This window comes from Gnatocerus cornutus, unplaced genomic scaffold (genome assembly GCF_029298725.1).
Source record: "Gnatocerus cornutus isolate USDA-ARS CGAHR unplaced genomic scaffold, icGnaCorn1.1 ctg00000311.1, whole genome shotgun sequence".
In the NCBI taxonomy this organism is placed as follows: Eukaryota; Metazoa; Arthropoda; class Insecta; order Coleoptera; family Tenebrionidae; genus Gnatocerus; species Gnatocerus cornutus.
In genome coordinates, this window is record NW_028275630.1 from 1 (window position 1) to 17,500 (window position 17,500).

The 17,500-nt window shown below is 42.9% G+C and overlaps 2 non-coding genes and 1 pseudogene across 2 annotated transcripts; all 3 read left to right on the forward strand.

The window, feature by feature from the left end:
• Positions 1-9,357: 9,357 nt before the first annotated feature.
• LOC148165459 (small subunit ribosomal RNA) lies at positions 9,358-11,278 on the forward strand. Its single transcript, XR_015771456.1, has one exon. It is a non-coding gene; the product is annotated as a small subunit ribosomal RNA (ribosomal RNA).
• Positions 11,279-12,894: 1,616 nt separating this feature from the next.
• Positions 12,895-13,051, forward strand: LOC148165460 (5.8S ribosomal RNA). The gene has a single exon (XR_015771455.1). It is a non-coding gene; the product is annotated as a 5.8S ribosomal RNA (ribosomal RNA).
• Positions 13,052-13,709: 658 nt separating this feature from the next.
• LOC148165461 (large subunit ribosomal RNA) overlaps positions 13,710-17,500 on the forward strand; it is a 5,959-nt pseudogene continuing 2,168 nt past the window's right edge.

A 17,500-nucleotide genomic window follows, 5' to 3' on the forward strand; every position in this document is an offset into this window, starting at 1 on the left:
AAATATAGGAAAAAACAGTAATTTTTGACATTTGTGAAGTTCCAGACCTGTCACATAGATGGCGCCATTTTTGAGTCAAAATAGGCGCCAAAATTCAAAAACAATATGTAAAATAAAGGAAAAAAACAGTAATTTTTGACATTTCTGAAGTTTCCCAGACCTGACACATAGATGGCGCCATTTTAGGGTCAGGTCAGGTCAAATTATGCTTAACATTCAAAAAAAATACGTAAATTAACCCAGAATCTTGTAATTTTTGACATTTCTGAAGTTCCAGACCTGTCATATAGATGGCGCCATTTTTGAGTCAAAATAGGCGCCAAAATTCAAAAACAATATGTAAAATAAAGGAAAAAAACAGTAATTTTTGACATTTCTGAAGTTCCAGACCTGACACATAGATGGCGCCATTTTAGGGTCAGGTCAGGTCAAATTATGCTTAAAATTCAAGAAAAATACGTAAATTAAACCCAGAATCTTCCCAGAATCTTGTAATTTTTGACATTTGTGAAGTTCCAGACCTGTCACATAGATGGCGCCATTTTTGAGTCAAAATAGGCGCCAAAATTCAAAAACAATATGTAAAATAAAGGAAAAAACAGTAATTTTTGACATTTCTGAAGTTCCAGACCTGACACATAGATGGCGCCATTTTAGGGTCAGGTCAGGTCAAATTATGCTTAACATTCAAAAAAAATACGTAAATTAACCCAGAATCTTGTAATTTTTGACATTTCTGAAGTTCCAGACCTGTCATATAGATGGCGCCATTTTTGAGTCAAAATAGGCGCCAAAATTCAAAAACAATATGTAAAATAAAGGAAAAAACAGTAATTTTTGACATTTCTGAAGTTCCAGACCTGACACATAGATGGCGCCATTTTAGGGTCAGGTCAGGTCAAATTATGCTTAAAATTCAAGAAAAATACGTAAATTAACCCAGAATCTTCCAGAATCTTGTAATTTTTGACATTTCTGAAGTTCCAGACCTGTCACATAGATGGCGCCATTTTTGAGTTAAAATAGGCGCCAAAATTCAAAAACAATATGTAAAATATAGGAAAAAACAGTAATTTTGACATTTGTGAAGTTCCAGACCTGTCACATAGATGGCGCCATTTTTGAGTCAAAATAGGCGCCAAAATTCAAAAACAATATGTAAAATAAAGGAAAAAACAGTAATTTTTGACATTTATGAAGTTCCAGACCTGACACATAGATGGCGCCATTTTAGGGTCAGTTAGGTCAAATTATGCTTAAAATTCAAGAAAAATACGTAAATTAACACAGAATTCTTGTATTTTTTTTGACATTTCTGAAGTTCCAGACCTGACACATAGATGACGCCATTTTAGGGTCAGGTCAGGTCAAATTATGCTTAAAATTCAAGAAAAATACGTAAATTAACACAGAATCTTGTAATTTTTGACATTTCTGAAGTTCCAGACCTGACACATAGATGACGCCATTTTAGGGTCAGGTCAGGTCAAATTATGCTTAAAATTCAAGAAAAATACGTAAATTAACCCAGAATCTTGTAATTTTTGACATTTCTGAAGTTCCAGACCTGTCATATAGATGGCGCCATTTTTGAGTCAAAATAGGCGCCAAAATTAAAAAACAATATGTAAAATAAAGGAAAAACAGTAATTTTTGACATTTATGAAGTTCCAGACCTGACACATAGATGGCGCCATTTTAGGGTCAGGTCAGGTCAAATTATGCTTAAAATTCAAGAAAAATACGTAAATGAACCCAGAATCTTGTAATTTTTGACATTTATGAAGTTCCAGACCTGACACATAGATGGCGCCATTTTAGGGTCAGTTAGGTCAAATTATGCTTAAAATTCAAGAAAAATACGTAAATTAACCCAGAATCTTGTAATTTTTGACATTTCTGAAGTTCCAGACCTGTCATATAGATGGCGCCATTTTTGAGTTAAAATAGGCGCCAAAATTCAAAAACAATATGTAAAATATAGGAAAAAACAGTAATTTTTGACATTTGTGAAGTTCCAGACCTGTCACATAGATGGCGCCATTTTTGAGTCAAAATAGGCGCCAAAAATTCAAAAACAATATGTAAAATATAGGAAAAACAGTAATTTTTGACATTTATGAAGTTCCAGACCTGACACATAGATGGCGCCATTTTAGGGTCAGTTAGGTCAAATTATGCTTAAAATTCAAGAAAAATACGTAAATTAACCCAGAATCTTGTAATTTTTGACATTTGTGAAGTTCCAGACCTGTCATATAGATGGCGCCATTTTTGAGTCAAAATAGGCGCCAAAATTCAAAAACAATATGTAAAATAAAGGAAAAAACAGTAATTTTTGACATTTCTGAAGTTCCAGACCTGACACATAGATGGCGCCATTTTTAGGGTCAGGTCAGGTCAAATTATGCTTAAAATTCAAGAAAAATACGTAAATTAACCCAGAATCTTCCCAGAATCTTGTAATTTTTGACATTTCTGAAGTTCCAGACCTGTCACATAGATGGCGCCATTTTTGAGTTAAAATAGGCGCCAAAATTCAAAAACAATATGTAAAATATAGGAAAAAACAGTAATTTTTGACATTTGTGAAGTTCCAGACCTGTCACATAGATGGCGCCATTTTTGAGTCAAAATAGGCGCCAAAATTCAAAAACAATATGTAAAATAAAGGAAAAACAGTAATTTTTGACATTTATGAAGTTCCAGACCTGACACATAGATGGCGCCATTTTAGGGTCAGTTAGGTCAAATTATGCTTAAAATTCAGAAAAATACGTAAATTAACCCAGAATCTTGTAATTTTTGACATTTCTGAAGTTCCAGACCTGTCATATAGATGGCGCCATTTTTGAGTCAAAATAGGCGCCAAAATTCAAAAACAATATGTAAAATAAAGGAAAAAACAGTAATTTTTGACATTTCTGAAGTTCCAGGACCTGACACATAGATGGCGCCATTTTAGGGTCAGGTCAGGTCAAATTATGCTTAAAATTCAAGAAAAATACCGTAAATTACCAGAATCTTCCCAGAATCTTGTAATTTTTGACATTTCTGAAGTTCCAGACCTGTCATTTAGATGGCGCCATTTTTGAGTCAAAATAGGCGCCGAAATTCAAAAACAATATGTAAAATAAAGGAAAAAACAGTAATTTTTGACATTTCTGAAGTTCCAGACCTGACACATAGATGACGCCATTTTAGGGTCAGGTCAGGTCAAATTATGCTTAAAATTCAAGAAAAATACGTAAATTAACCCAGAATCTTCCCAGAATCTTGTAATTTTTGACATTTCTGAAGTTCCAGACCTGTCATTTAGATGGCGCCATTTTTGAGTCAAAATAGGCGCCGAAATTCAAAAACAATATGTAAAATAAAGGAAAAAACAGTAATTTTTGACATTTCTGAAGTTCCAGACCTGACACATAGATGACGCCATTTTAGGGTCAGGTCAGGTCAAATTATGCTTAAAATTCAAGAAAAATACGTAAATGAACCCAGAATCTTGTAATTTTTGACATTTATGAAGTTCCAGACCTGACACATAGATGGCGCCACTTTTGGGTCAAAATGGGCGCCAAATTTCAAAAAAAATATGTAAATAAAGTAAAAACCAGTAATTTTTGACATTTGTGAAGTTCCAGACCTGTCATATAGATGGCGCCACTAAATTATGTTTTCGACTAACAGGTGGCGATACCAACATTAATAGTTACAGAAAGCTGTAATTTTTTTGACTTTCAAGTTTAGGTAACTGTTCTACAGATGGCGCCAGCATTGCTACAAATACAGGAACCTGTAGTTGTTTTTTGACATTTGACATCTTGACCTAATCTATAGGTCTAAAGATCAGCAATAGAATGGACTTCAAAGTTGATAATAAAGCTTTATTTTTATTATATATCGTAAATGGATTGTGTTTAAGCATAACGTTTGAATGGTTATGCAACCGCTTAAACTAATTGTTGCCGAACTTTCGTCTTTCCTTTGCATTCTTGAATAACGGAAATATAGATGGATTATTTTTGTGCATGAATTTTAAATTGTTATGCAACCATGAAAACACTAATTATTTTCTTTTTTCGGAGTTTTTTCAGATTATTGAAAGTCTGACACAAAACCTGTCCGTAACTGCGGCGTTCTCGCCAAACGCTACAGCTTGAAAAATCTAAAATTCGCATAGTCTAAATGTCCGAGAAAAATCGAAATTAAATGAAAACGAACAAAAGTTCGGACCGAACTAACATTAATCGAAAGTGGATGTCATAATTTTAAGTCCCTAACTAAACGGGATCTAAAACCCTTTCGAAACTGTGGCGTTCGAATTTTGATGAAAATTATTCCAAGTCCAAAGTCGGAACTGAAGCGTTCACATTGAACGCTACAGTTTCGAGAATCTATTCGGAACTGAAGCGTTCACATTGAACGCTACAGTTTCGAGAATCTATTCGGAACTGAAGCGTTCACATTGAACGCTACAGTTTCGAGAATCTATTCGGAACTGAGGCGTTCACTTTGAACGTTACAGTTTCGAGAATTTATTCGGAACTGAAGCGTTCACATTGAACGTTACAGTTTCGAAAGGACAAAATTAACAAAGACCAAAAGTCCGAGAAAAATTGAAATTAAATGAAAATGAACAAAAGTTCGGACCGAACTAACATTAATCGAAAGTGGATGTCATAATTTTAAGTCCCTAACTGAACGGGATCTAAAACCCTTTCGAAACTGTGGCGTTCGAATTTTGATGAAAATTATTCTAAGTCCAAAGTCGGAACTGAAGCGTTCACATTGAACGCTACAGTTTCGAAAATCTATTCGGAACTGAAGCGTTCACACTGGCGATTGCTTATGCAACCATGAAAGCACAAATATGAAACGCTACAGTTTCGAAAACTCATTCGGAACTGAAGCGTTCACACTGGCGATTGTTTATGCAACCATGAAAGCACAAAAATGAAACGCCACAGTTGCGAAAACTCATTCGGAACTGATGCGTTTACACCGAACGCTACAGTTTTGAAACCTCGTTCGGAACTGATGCGTTCAAAAATGTCGAAATTTTTACAAGTCCAGTTTCGGAACTGTAGCGACTGCATGGACTTAGCGCGAAAAGGACACATTCAGTGGGAACTGTAGCGGTAGGGACCCGTAAAAAAAGTAAAAAAAATAATAAAATATTTTATTTTTTGCTTTTTACCTTCCGTATACACAATTTTTTTTTTTTTTTTTTTTTTTTTTTTTTTTAAGTCCAAATTGGGAACTGTAGCGGTCAACAGAAAAAAAAACTTTTTCCATCAACCACATACAATTCCCATTTTTAATATAATATTATTATTTATATTAATATTATAATTATTCATAATATATTACTGAACATTTGCTTCTCCTCAGTTTCGTTCTTTGGTTTCCAATATCATTCACTCGATCATATTTAATTCAAGCTTGTTATCGGAGGAGAAACAAGTCTTTCACAATTTTCACCAGTTCTGCTTACCATGTGACGGATCTTTTGTTTTTCAACGGGCGGAACAATAATCGAGATTTTTACTGCTTGGTGTTTCGGGCTTTGTGTTTTATTTTATAGATCCGTCACATTATTCAAGTAAATTATTCAATTCAATTTGTCGTCTGCATTAGAGTCAAGATTATTAATTTCATCTCATTTGCAGACGACTTTGGATAAGAGCACTGGGTGGTCACGTTTTTTAACTAGCGGTGAATTAGCTAATTCGTTCGCAAAATGCACGTTACAGGCGGACTAATTCACATTTCGCTATTCATCGAGAAATTTTTATTCACAGCGGTATATTGTCTTTCTAGAGACTTACCACTTTTTATTTCATCGATGTATTTTTATTTTTAATTTAGCATAATATCATTAAACGGGGTCGCGATGTACGAGAGGTAACAGATCGTACGGACGCGCACATTTGATTTCATGTCAATCCATTCATCGTGCGTACTTGTCCGTCATCGCTGCCACTTACCATCACTACTCCCTATATATGCCACCGCGGCAGCGATCAGCTCTGAATCGCTCGATGCGTGAAACGATCGAAATCCCATAGTGCGCCGGCCGCTCGCTATGGGCGAGGGGTAGAGTAAAACGGTCTGATCGCTCGGTGCAAAAGTCCGTTTGGGTACTTAGAGACGGAATTTTAAAATTCTGATTTCGCAGATCAATTTCAAGGATTATTAGGACTCGAATGCTGTCGACCATGTTTTGTAAAAAAAGTTTTTTACGTTTTTACGGCAATTTGACTGAACGCTACAGTTTCGAAAAAAAGTCGGAACTGTGGCGTTCGATCGAAATTTTTCCAAGTCCGAAGTCGAAACTGTAGCGGTCGACCAAAATTTTTCTAAGTCCGATTCGAAACTGAGGCGTTCGACCGAAATTTTTCCAAGTCCAATTCGAAACTGTAGCGTTCGAACAAAATTTTTCTAAGTCCGAAGTCGAAACTGTAGCGTTCGGCGCTCATTCGTCTAAGTCCGAACTCGGAAGTGTAGCGGTTGACAAATTTACATTGACCAAAAGTCCGAGAAAAATCGAAATTAAATCCAAACGAACAAATGTTTGGGTCGAACTAGCATCGATAGAAGGTAGATTTTATAATTTCAAGCTCCTAATTAAACGGGATCTAAAACCCTCTGGAAACTGAGGCGTTCGAAATTTTGATGAAAATTTTTCTAAGTCCGAAATAGGAACTGTGGCGGTCGAGCGAAATTTTTCTAAGTCCGTAGTCGAAACTGAGGTGTTCGAATTTTTGATAAAAATTTTTCTAAGTCTCATGTTGGAACTGTGGCGGTCGAGCGAAATTTTTCCAAGTCCGAAGTCGAAACTGTAGCGTTCGAACGAAATTTTTCTAAGTCCGAAGTCGAAACTGTAGCGTTCGGCGCTCATTCGTCTAAGTCCGAAGTCGGAAGTGTAGCGGTTGACAAATTTACATTGACCAAAAGTACGAGAAAAATCGAAATTAAATGCAAACGAACAAATGTTTGGGTCGAACTAACATCGATAGAAGGTAGATTTTATAATTTCAAGCTTCTAATTAAACGGGATCTAAAACCCTCTGGAAACTGAGGCGTTCGAAATTTTGATGAAAATTTTTCTAAGTCCGAAATAGGAACTGTGGCGGTCGAGCGAAATTTTTCTAAGTCCGTAGTCGAAACTGAGGTGTTCGAATTTTTGATAAAAATTTTTCTAAGTCTCATGTTGGAACTGTGGCGGTCGAGCGAAATTTTTCCAAGTCCGAAGTCGAAACTGTAGCGTTCGAACGAAATTTTTCTAAGTCCGAAGTCGAAACTGTAGCGGTCGACCAAAATTTTTCTAAGTCCGATTCGAAACTGAGGCGTTCGACCGAAATTTTTCTAAGTCCAATTCGAAACTGTGGCGGTCGAGCGAAATTTTTCTAAGTCCGAAGTCGAAACTGTAGCGTTCGGCGCTCATTCGTCTAAGTCCGAAGTCGGAAGTGTAGCGGTTGATAAATTTACATTGACCAAAAGTCCCAGAAAAATCGAAATTAAATGCAAACGAACAAAAGTTACGGTCGAACTAACACCAAACAAGGGTGGCTGTGATAATTTCAAACCCCTAACTAAACGGGATCTAAAACCCTCTGGAAACTGAGGCGTTCGAAATTTTGATGAAAATTATTCTAAGTCCGAAGTCGGAACTGAGGTGTTCGGTCGAAATGCCGTAAAAACGTAAAAAATATTTTTTTCAAAACACCGTTAACGGCATTCGAGTCCTAATGACCCTTGAAATTGATCTGCGAAATCAGAATTTTAAAATTCCGTCTCTAAGTACCCAAACGGACTTTTGCACCGAGCGATCAGACCGATTTACCCGACCCCTCGCCCATAGCGAGCGGCCGGCGCGCTATGGGATTTCGACCGTTTCGCGCATCGAGTGATTCAGAGCTGAACGCTGCCGCGCTGGCATATATAGGGATAGTAGTGGTGGTATGTAGCAGCGGACAAAAGCGTACGATCGAAATGTGATTTTATGTGCGTCCGATTATCTTGTTACCTCTCGTACACCGCGACTTACCCGTAGTTGGGACGATGGCCGGAATGTGTACCCTGTGGACCCACCATCGTTTGAGGGATGACAAATCTTGCCATTGACCATGCACAGCGAGATTGCGGATGCGGCGAGCGTTTCTATGTTAGCGGTCCAAATGCAATCAAAGATTTTATGTGTTCGTGTCAGAACGACCAAAAATTAACAAATGCGTCAACTCACTAAAGTCCGAGCGAGAATTTTGAAATAAATAAAATTTCATAAACTCGTAACGTGTGAATATTTCTAAAGAGAAATCTCACAATAAACCGTCGCTTTCAATCTAGCGAAGAGTATGGAGAATGTTTGAACTTTTGCTTGTCGACGACGATATTTTTTCTTTACGATAAAATTTCAAGTCGATGTGCCCAAAAATCTCTAAATTTTGAACTGGGAAATTATTTCTTCGTCCGATGAATCGCATTGATCTCTGTTTTTGACGAAAAAAAGACGGATAAAATGCAGCATTCAATCAAGGATATAAAATAAAAGAAAAATTTTCCGTAAAAACTATATTACAATGGAGGATTATGTTTCTACTTTTCGTCCGATGAGTCGCAACAAAAATAAGTAATCCATCCGTCGTTGTTCGTTTAGTCGATCTGAATGCACTGTAAAAATTTATTAAAGTAAAATGTTACGTTTGCATTTCATGAATTTTGACAAACGTGTACCGAAATGTGTACAAATTATTTATTTCGACGACGACGACAACTTAGAACGGATGAATAAAATTAATTGTTGCAAGATTCAAACAAGGATGAAAAAGTCATAGAAAATTATTCCGTAACCATGATATTGGATTATTTTTTCTTCACTCTCTCCTCCGATGAGTCGCAACAAATAAAAATCCATAAATCAATTCATCCGTCGTTGTTCGTTTAGTCGATCTGAATGCACTGTAAAAATTTATTAAAGTAAAAATGTTACGTTGCATTTCATGAATTTTGACAAACGTGTACCCCGAAGTGTGTACAAATTATTTATTTCGACGACGACGACAACTTAGAACGGATGAATAAGAATAAAATTGTTGCAGGAGATTCAATCAAGGATGATGTGAAAAAAATGTCGAAAAATTTTCCATCCAGAAAGATCGCGTGGCGTTACGTCTCTTCTTACGAGGTTTTCGTTTCGCAGACACGCACACTTTCTTCAAAACAATAATAGGAAAGTGTTCAGTTTTTTATAAGAGCAGCAGGTGTCTTTCCGAAATTCTACGATTATTGTAGCTTATATGACTAGAAGGAAAGAAAGACTAAAACTCTCTTATTTTAAAACAAGAACGCAGTTCCCTGGTTGATCCTGCCAGTAGTCATATGCTTGTCTCAAAGATTAAGCCATGCATGTCTCAGTACAAGCCAAATTAAGGTGAAACCGCGAAAGGCTCATTAAATCAGTTATGGTTCCTTAGATCGTACCCACATTTACTTGGATAACTGTGGTAATTCTAGAGCTAATACATGCAAACAGAGCTCCAACCGGAAACGGAAGGAGCGCTTTTATTAGATCAAAACCAATCGGTGGCGGTCTCCGTCATCGTACAACTTGGTGACTCTGAATAACTTTACGCTGATCGCACGGTCTCGCACCGGCGACGCATCTTTCAAATGTCTGCCTTATCAACTGTCGATGGTAGGTTCTGCGCCTACCATGGTTGTAACGGGTAACGGGGAATCAGGGTTCGATTCCGGAGAGGGAGCCTGAGAAACGGCTACCACATCCAAGGAAGGCAGCAGGCGCGCAAATTACCCACTCCCGGCACGGGGAGGTAGTGACGAAAAATAACGATACGGGACTCATCCGAGGCCCCGTAATCGGAATGAGTACACTCTAAACCCTTTAACGAGGATCAATTGGAGGGCAAGTCTGGTGCCAGCAGCCGCGGTAATTCCAGCTCCAATAGCGTATATTAAAGTTGTTGCGGTTAAAAAGCTCGTAGTCGAATCTGTGTCCCGCGCCGCCGGTTCATCGTTCGCGGTGTCAACTGGCGTGCCGCGGGACGTCCTGCCGGTGGGCTTAGCTCGAGAGGGCGGCCCAACTCAATCCCGCCGCGGTGCTCTTCATTGAGTGTCGAGGTGGGCCGGCACGTTTACTTTGAACAAATTAGAGTGCTTAAAGCAGGCTAAAACTTCGCCTGAATACTGTGTGCATGGAATAATGGAATAGGACCTCGGTTCTATTTTGTTGGTTTTCGGAACCCCGAGGTAATGATTAATAGGAACGGATGGGGGCATTCGTATTGCGACGTTAGAGGTGAAATTCTTGGATCGTCGCAAGACGGACAGAAGCGAAAGCATTTGCCAAAAACGCTTTCATTGATCAAGAACGAAAGTTAGAGGTTCGAAGGCGATCAGATACCGCCCTAGTTCTAACCATAAACGATGCCAGCTAGCGATCCGCCGACGTTCTTCCGATGACTCGGCGGGCAGCTTCCGGGAAACCAAAGCTTTTGGGTTCCGGGGGAAGTATGGTTGCAAAGCTGAAACTTAAAGGAATTGACGGAAGGGCACCACCAGGAGTGGAGCCTGCGGCTTAATTTGACTCAACACGGGAAACCTCACCAGGCCCGGACACCGGAAGGATTGACAGATTGAGAGCTCTTTCTTGATTCGGTGGGTGGTGGTGCATGGCCGTTCTTAGTTGGTGGAGCGATTTGTCTGGTTAATTCCGATAACGAACGAGACTCTAGCCTGCTAAATAGGCGTATTTCGACATCCCAAAGGCCCGTCGATCCTGGGTTCGCCCGGTGGTCGTGCGCGGTTTTTACTGTCGGCGTACAAACAATTCTTCTTAGAGGGACAGGCGGCTTCTAGCCGCACGAGATTGAGCAATAACAGGTCTGTGATGCCCTTAGATGTTCTGGGCCGCACGCGCGCTACACTGAAGGAATCAGCGTGTCCTCCCTGACCGAGCGGTCCGGGTAACCCGCTGAACCTCCTTCGTGCTAGGGATTGGGGCTTGCAATTGTTCCCCATGAACGAGGAATTCCCAGTAAGCGTGAGTCATAAGCTCGCGTTGATTACGTCCCTGCCCTTTGTACACACCGCCCGTCGCTACTACCGATTGAATGATTTAGTGAGGTCTTCGGACCGGTACGCGATGGCGTTTCGACGTCGTCGATGTCGCTGGGAAGATGACCAAACTTGATCATTTAGAGGAAGTAAAAGTCGTAACAAGGTTTCCGTAGGTGAACCTGCGGAAGGATCATTAACGTGTCCTCGTACACACGAATTTTGACATATGTATAATTTATTATTATGCATTTTTATTTGATCGTGTCGATGTACACTTTATGTTTTTACAACACCGTCGTCGATGACATGGAGTCGACGGCACGATCTTTTGTCGTGCCGTTGCTTGTTTCTTTTTGAAACACCGTGTGTACGACGTTTTGAACTACGAATCGTACATATTCGGAAAAACAATAGCGTTACGCTGGCCCGCAGCGCCGGTCCTTGCGATCGAGTTTTTCACCTTTTTTGAACGAGAAAAACCGAATTCGCTCGGGCATACGGCTGTTTCTTCGGGTACCTAGATTTTTTGATTTTTTTTGTACTATCTCTCGATCTTTTCCAATGATGGAAAAAAGGAGGGACGCTTTCGGTTTTTCGACCGGATCGCGGAAAGTTGTGAACTCCACCGCGAAAGTCGAAAGACGTTAGAAGTCCTCTTTTTTCGGACACACGGAGAGGATGTAGCAGAGTAGTCGAGAAAGAAGAAAATCGCAGGTGTCGAATTAGGTTACGACTCCGTGGGTTTTAAATGATTTACGCCCGGCTACGGGACCGGCGAGAAACGCTCCCGATTTTACGATTCGCGTGAATGATGTTCGTCGTTAGACGCTTCAAAGAGTTTTTTGAAAGCGCCGTTAAACGAGCGATCACACACACATCACACCTTGCTTTTTTAATGTTTTTGGTAGATGTGGTAAAGTGATTTCGTTAGAAACGGTAAAATTCTCTTTACGGAGCGTACGACTGCACCATTTCAAAATTATATACACCGTCAATCGTCATTAAGTCACGATATAGAACGGTAAACTTGAGGATTTTATGTTAGACGCTCAGTCTGGCACGTCTATAGATTTTTTCGTCAAAATTCACGATCTGTCTTCGGTTTGGCGACGAAAAAATATAGAAAGAAAATTGAAACACGAACACAAAGACCGCCCGCGAAAATCTCTTTTCGCTTACGGCGGATACTAATTCGCTTTTTCATAACGAGTACGATGATGTAATGATGTGTTGATTCCGATCGATCAAAAACCGTCTCTTCGTCACACTTTTTAAAGTGCTTGACACACGCACACTAAATGAAAGACACAATAAAGGAAAACTACCGAAAATGTAGTTTATGAGAGAAAGCAGCATTATTTATTAAAATTATTGCTGAGAAAAAGGAAATTGGCAAATTCCTAATTAAAATCGTATCGAACATGTCCCATCTTCACACATACATGCTCGTACTTTGCGTGTAAAAGCGGAGACCGCGTGAAAAAGAAAAGTGCTTCTTTTTCGGTGCGCGGATACAAATTTGTGTTTGGGTTAATATTTTTTTTAATTTTTTCGTACGCGTAAAACTGAGACCGACGATCGCGTTCCCTTTCAGACGAGAAAGTACGGACGAAAGACAATTAAGAGCGAGAATCATAAATATCCATACCACAACACCGAAATTTTAGACGTGGCACGTTTCGGAACCACGAAGATCATTTTCGTTTCGGATGTACGCACGTACGCAAAAATTTTTGCAAGACGTGTATAGACAGCTGGACGATCGGCATGATCGGGGTTCTTGTGGAACGAGCGTTTAAATTTTAAAAAGATTACCCTGAACGGTGGATCACTTGGCTCGTGGGTCGATGAAGAACGCAGCTAATTGCGCGTCAACTTGTGAACTGCAGGACACATGAACATCGACATTTCGAACGCACATTGCGGTCCTCGGATATAATGTTCCCGGACCACTCCTGGCTGAGGGTCGTGTCAATTTCAAAGACTGCTCGGTTTTCGTTTTCGGACGAAAACGTCGGAGCGTGTTGGATGTGTTGCGACGCGTCGAATAGGTACTCATTAATGTACGTGATCGTCACTTACGTCACGATATAACGACGCACGCCTCGAACGTGTGCCGAGACGTTTACTCGAGCGTGTTTTTTCGTCAAAAAGGACGGGACGGGTATGCTTTGTATTTTTTTTTTACAAAGTCCGTCGGACGTCCACCTTGCGAATCATAAATACGAAAGTGTTTACGTCGGCACATGTTCTTGCGTGGTGTGTCGTAGAATCGTGTGTTTGTGTGCGTTTCTCGTGCAGCGAGTAAATTTGCGCGACATCTTAAGACGCGAAAGCGACCAACTACTACTTGTTGTAGTTGTTGGCTGGTCTTTCGGCGTAGCACGTCCTATTTCTTCAACATGTCGTCATTTAAAAAAAAAAATGGCGTTTTAAGGTTGAGAACGTTATAGACGGTCGTCGTGTCCGAGACGTGTAATGCAAATCGCGACAGACGTCAGATCGTAAGCGTTTCTGTAAACTTAGCCATTTTTTAAAAAGAAAAATGACGAACACGTATAGCAAGGAATGGGAGACGTGTCGTGATCGTCGAAATGACCGAATGAAAAATTTTTATTTTTCATATGCGACCTCAGAGCAGGTGAGACTACCCGCTGAATTTAAGCATATTACTAAGCGGAGGAAAAGAAACTAACTAGGATTCCCTCAGTAGCGGCGAGCGAACAGGGAGAAGCCCAGCACCGAATCCCGCGGCCGAAACCGGACGCCGGGAAATGTGGTGTTAGGGAGGATCCGTCATCCCGAGATCGTGCGGCGCGTCCAAGTCCATCTTGAACGGGGCCACAGCCCATAGAGGGTGCCAGGCCCGTAGCGACCGCTGCCGATAACGGGAGGATCTCTCCTCAGAGTCGGGTTGCTTGAGAGTGCAGCCCTAAGTGGGTGGTAAACTCCATCTAAGGCTAAATATGACCACGAGACCGATAGCGAACAAGTACCGTGAGGGAAAGTTGAAAAGAACTTTGAAGAGAGAGTTCAATAGTACGTGAAACCGTTCAGGGGTAAACCTGAGAAACCCGAAAGGTCGAAAGGGGAGATTCAGCGTGACTCGATGGCGGCGCTGGACGATCGTGTGACAGATGGCGTACGCGTCGTTTGCACCTTTCGTTTTGTCGATCTGCCGTCGAACGCGTGCACTTCTCCCCCTGTAGGACGTCGCGATCCGTTGAGTGCCGGTCTAAGGCCCGCGGTGGAGCTCGTTCGGACGGTTCGCCGTTCGCCGAATGAACCCGTGGTGTTTCCCGATCGGCTCGCTCGACGGTATACAGATGGCGCGGGGCCGCTACACAGTTAGCGTCCGACCTTCGGCAAGCGCGCCCGTCGTGATGGTGATCGGACCTGGTGCCGGTCCCGTCCCCGGGTGGCTGTTCGCTGAGGTGTTCTCGGACAGACCTCGTTGAAACGCCGATCTGCGACGCTATAGCTTTGGGTACTTTCAGGACCCGTCTTGAAACACGGACCAAGGAGTCTAGCATGTGCGCGAGTCATTGGGATTTAACTAAACCTAAAGGCGCAATGAAAGTGAAGGTCCGCCTTGCGCGGACCAAGGGAGGATGGGCGGTCGTTACGGCTGCCGCCCCGCACTCCCGGGGCGTCTCGTTCTCATTGCGAGAAGAGGCGCACCAAGAGCGTACACGCTGGGACCCGAAAGATGGTGAACTATGCCTGGTCAGGACGAAGTCAGGGGAAACCCTGATGGAGGTCCGTAGCGATTCTGACGTGCAAATCGATCGTCGGAACTGGGTATAGGGGCGAAAGACTAATCGAACCATCTAGTAGCTGGTTCCCTCCGAAGTTTCCCTCAGGATAGCTGGCGCTCATAGCATACGAGTTTCATCCGGTAAAGCGAATGATTAGAGGCATTGGGGTCGAAACGGCCTCAACCTATTCTCAAACTTTAAATGGGTGAGATCTCCGGCTTGCTCGAACTATTGAAGCCGCGAGACTCGAATCAGAGTGCCAAGTGGGCCATTTTTGGTAAGCAGAACTGGCGCTGTGGGATGAACCAAACGCCGAGTTAAAGCGCCTAAATCGACGCTTATGGGATACCATGAAAGGCGTTGGTAACTTAAGACATCAGGACGGTGGCCATGGAAGTCGGAATCCGCCAAGGAGTGTGTAACAACTCACCTGCCGAAGTTACTAGCCCTGAAAATGGATGGCGCTGAAGCGTCGTGCTTATACTCGGCCGTCAGAGGCATGTGCGGTCAGGTTATTAAATTAACCGGCCATGAAGCCCTGACGAGTAGGAGGGTCGCGGCGGTGAGCGCAGAAGGACTGGCCGTGAGGCCGTCTGGAGCCGCCGTCGGTGCAGATCTTGGTGGTAGTAGCAAATACTCCAGCGAGGCCCTGGAGGACTGACGTGGAGAAGGGTTTCGTGTGAACAGCCGTTGCACACGAGTCAGTCGATCCTAAGCCCTAGGCGAAAGCCGATGTTGATGTGGTGTAGATTTTTGTCGTTGGTCGCAATTCGCAATTGTTGACGGAAACGTACGGAATTGTGCACACACCCGATGGGCGAAAGGGAATCCGGTTCCTATTCCGGAACCCGGCAGCGGAACCGTTTATAATTCGGGCCCTCGAAAGAGAGTTCGTCGGGGCAACCCAAAAGGACCCGGAGACGCCGTCGGGAGATCCGGGAAGAGTTTTCTTTTCTGCATGAGCGTTCGAGTTCCATGGAATCCTCTAGCAGGGAGATATGGTTTGGAACGCGAAGAGCACCGCAGTTGCGGCGGTGTCCGGATCTTCCCCTCGGACCTTGAAAATCCGGGAGAGGGCCACGTGGAGGCGTCGCGCCGGTTCGTACCCATATCCGCAGCAGGTCTCCAAGGTAAAGAGCCTCTAGTCGATAGAATAATGTAGGTAAGGGAAGTCGGCAAATTGGATCCGTAACTTCGGGATAAGGATTGGCTCTGAGGATCGGGGCGTGTCGGGCTTGGCGGGGAAGCGGGTCGCGACTGACGTGCCGGGCCTGGGCGAGGTGCAGGGTGTGTCGCTTCGGCGGTGTACTTCGAATCCGAGCTCGGTCCCGTGCCTTGGTCTCCCGCGGAACCGTCTTGCTGCGAGGCTCCGAGTGCGCCCGCAAGGGCGTTCGGATGTCCTCTTCGGCCGCCATTCAACGGTCAGCTCAGAACTGGCACGGACCGGGGGAATCCGACTGTCTAATTAAAACAAAGCATTGCGATGGCCCCAGCGGGTGTTGACGCAATGTGATTTCTGCCCAGTGCTCTGAATGTCAACGTGAAGAAATTCAAGCAAGCGCGGGTAAACGGCGGGAGTAACTATGACTCTCTTATCGAGAGCTTTAGCGGGGCGTTATTCAGGACGGGACGTCTCAAGCTAAAACCGCACCAGAAAGTAGAACTTATCTCCACATACCTAGTCCCCCACTACCTCTACAGATTGGTGGTCGCAGCTCCACCAATCAAGTTGATAAGGCGGTTAGACCAGGAGCTAAGAGGAGTGGTTCGAACTATTTGCCATCTTCCGCAGTCCACGGCCAATGGCCTATTGTATTGCAGGAAGACCGACGGCGGACTAGGTATACCCAGGTTGGAGACAATAGCTGTCACCTCCATCCTGAAGGCGGGTCTGAAGTTTCTTGATACCACTTCAGATCCAGTAATGCGAGCCCTCGCTGTCGGTTCAGGCTTGGCAGGCCGTCTACAAAGTCTGGCCGCAGCAATCCGGCTACCATGGCCTGTCGGGGACTTAAAATCTATCGATAAATATAAACAGGCCATGAAGAAAGAGGAGCTCGCGAAATGGGCGTCTCTGAGTTCGCAGGGCAAGTCGGTTATGTCATTTTCCGACAATAAAATTGCAAACGCCTGGCTATCTAACAAAAAGCTCCTCAAGCCAGGAAATTTCATATCTGCCCTCCGCCTGCGAGCCAACGTTGCAGGTGACAGGGTAGCGTTGCACAGAGTGCCCGGTCTGGCGAATGACGTAATGTGTAGAAGGTGTGGTGCTCAGGTTGAGACGCTGGGCCACATCTTAGGGATTTGTGTGAGCACAAAGGCCCAGAGAATAGCTCGCCATGACGAAATACGTGATCTTATTGCACAGGAAATCACGAAAAATGACAAAAGGGTAGCAGTAACTGTGGAGCCAACAATAAGGCATCCTCAGAGTGGGAATCTGAAACCAGACCTGGTGATACAGAACCAGGAAAGGGTCTTTGTGGTCGACGTGACGGTCCGCCACGAGGATGATGAATATCTTGCTCGGGGACGCAATGACAAACTAAATAAATATGAGTGCCTGTTACCCATCCTCCAAGAACGGCTGGGAGCGTCGTCTGGAGAAGTCCTTCCCATAGTGGTGGGAACGAGGGGAGCAATGCCCAAGGAGACGGTCA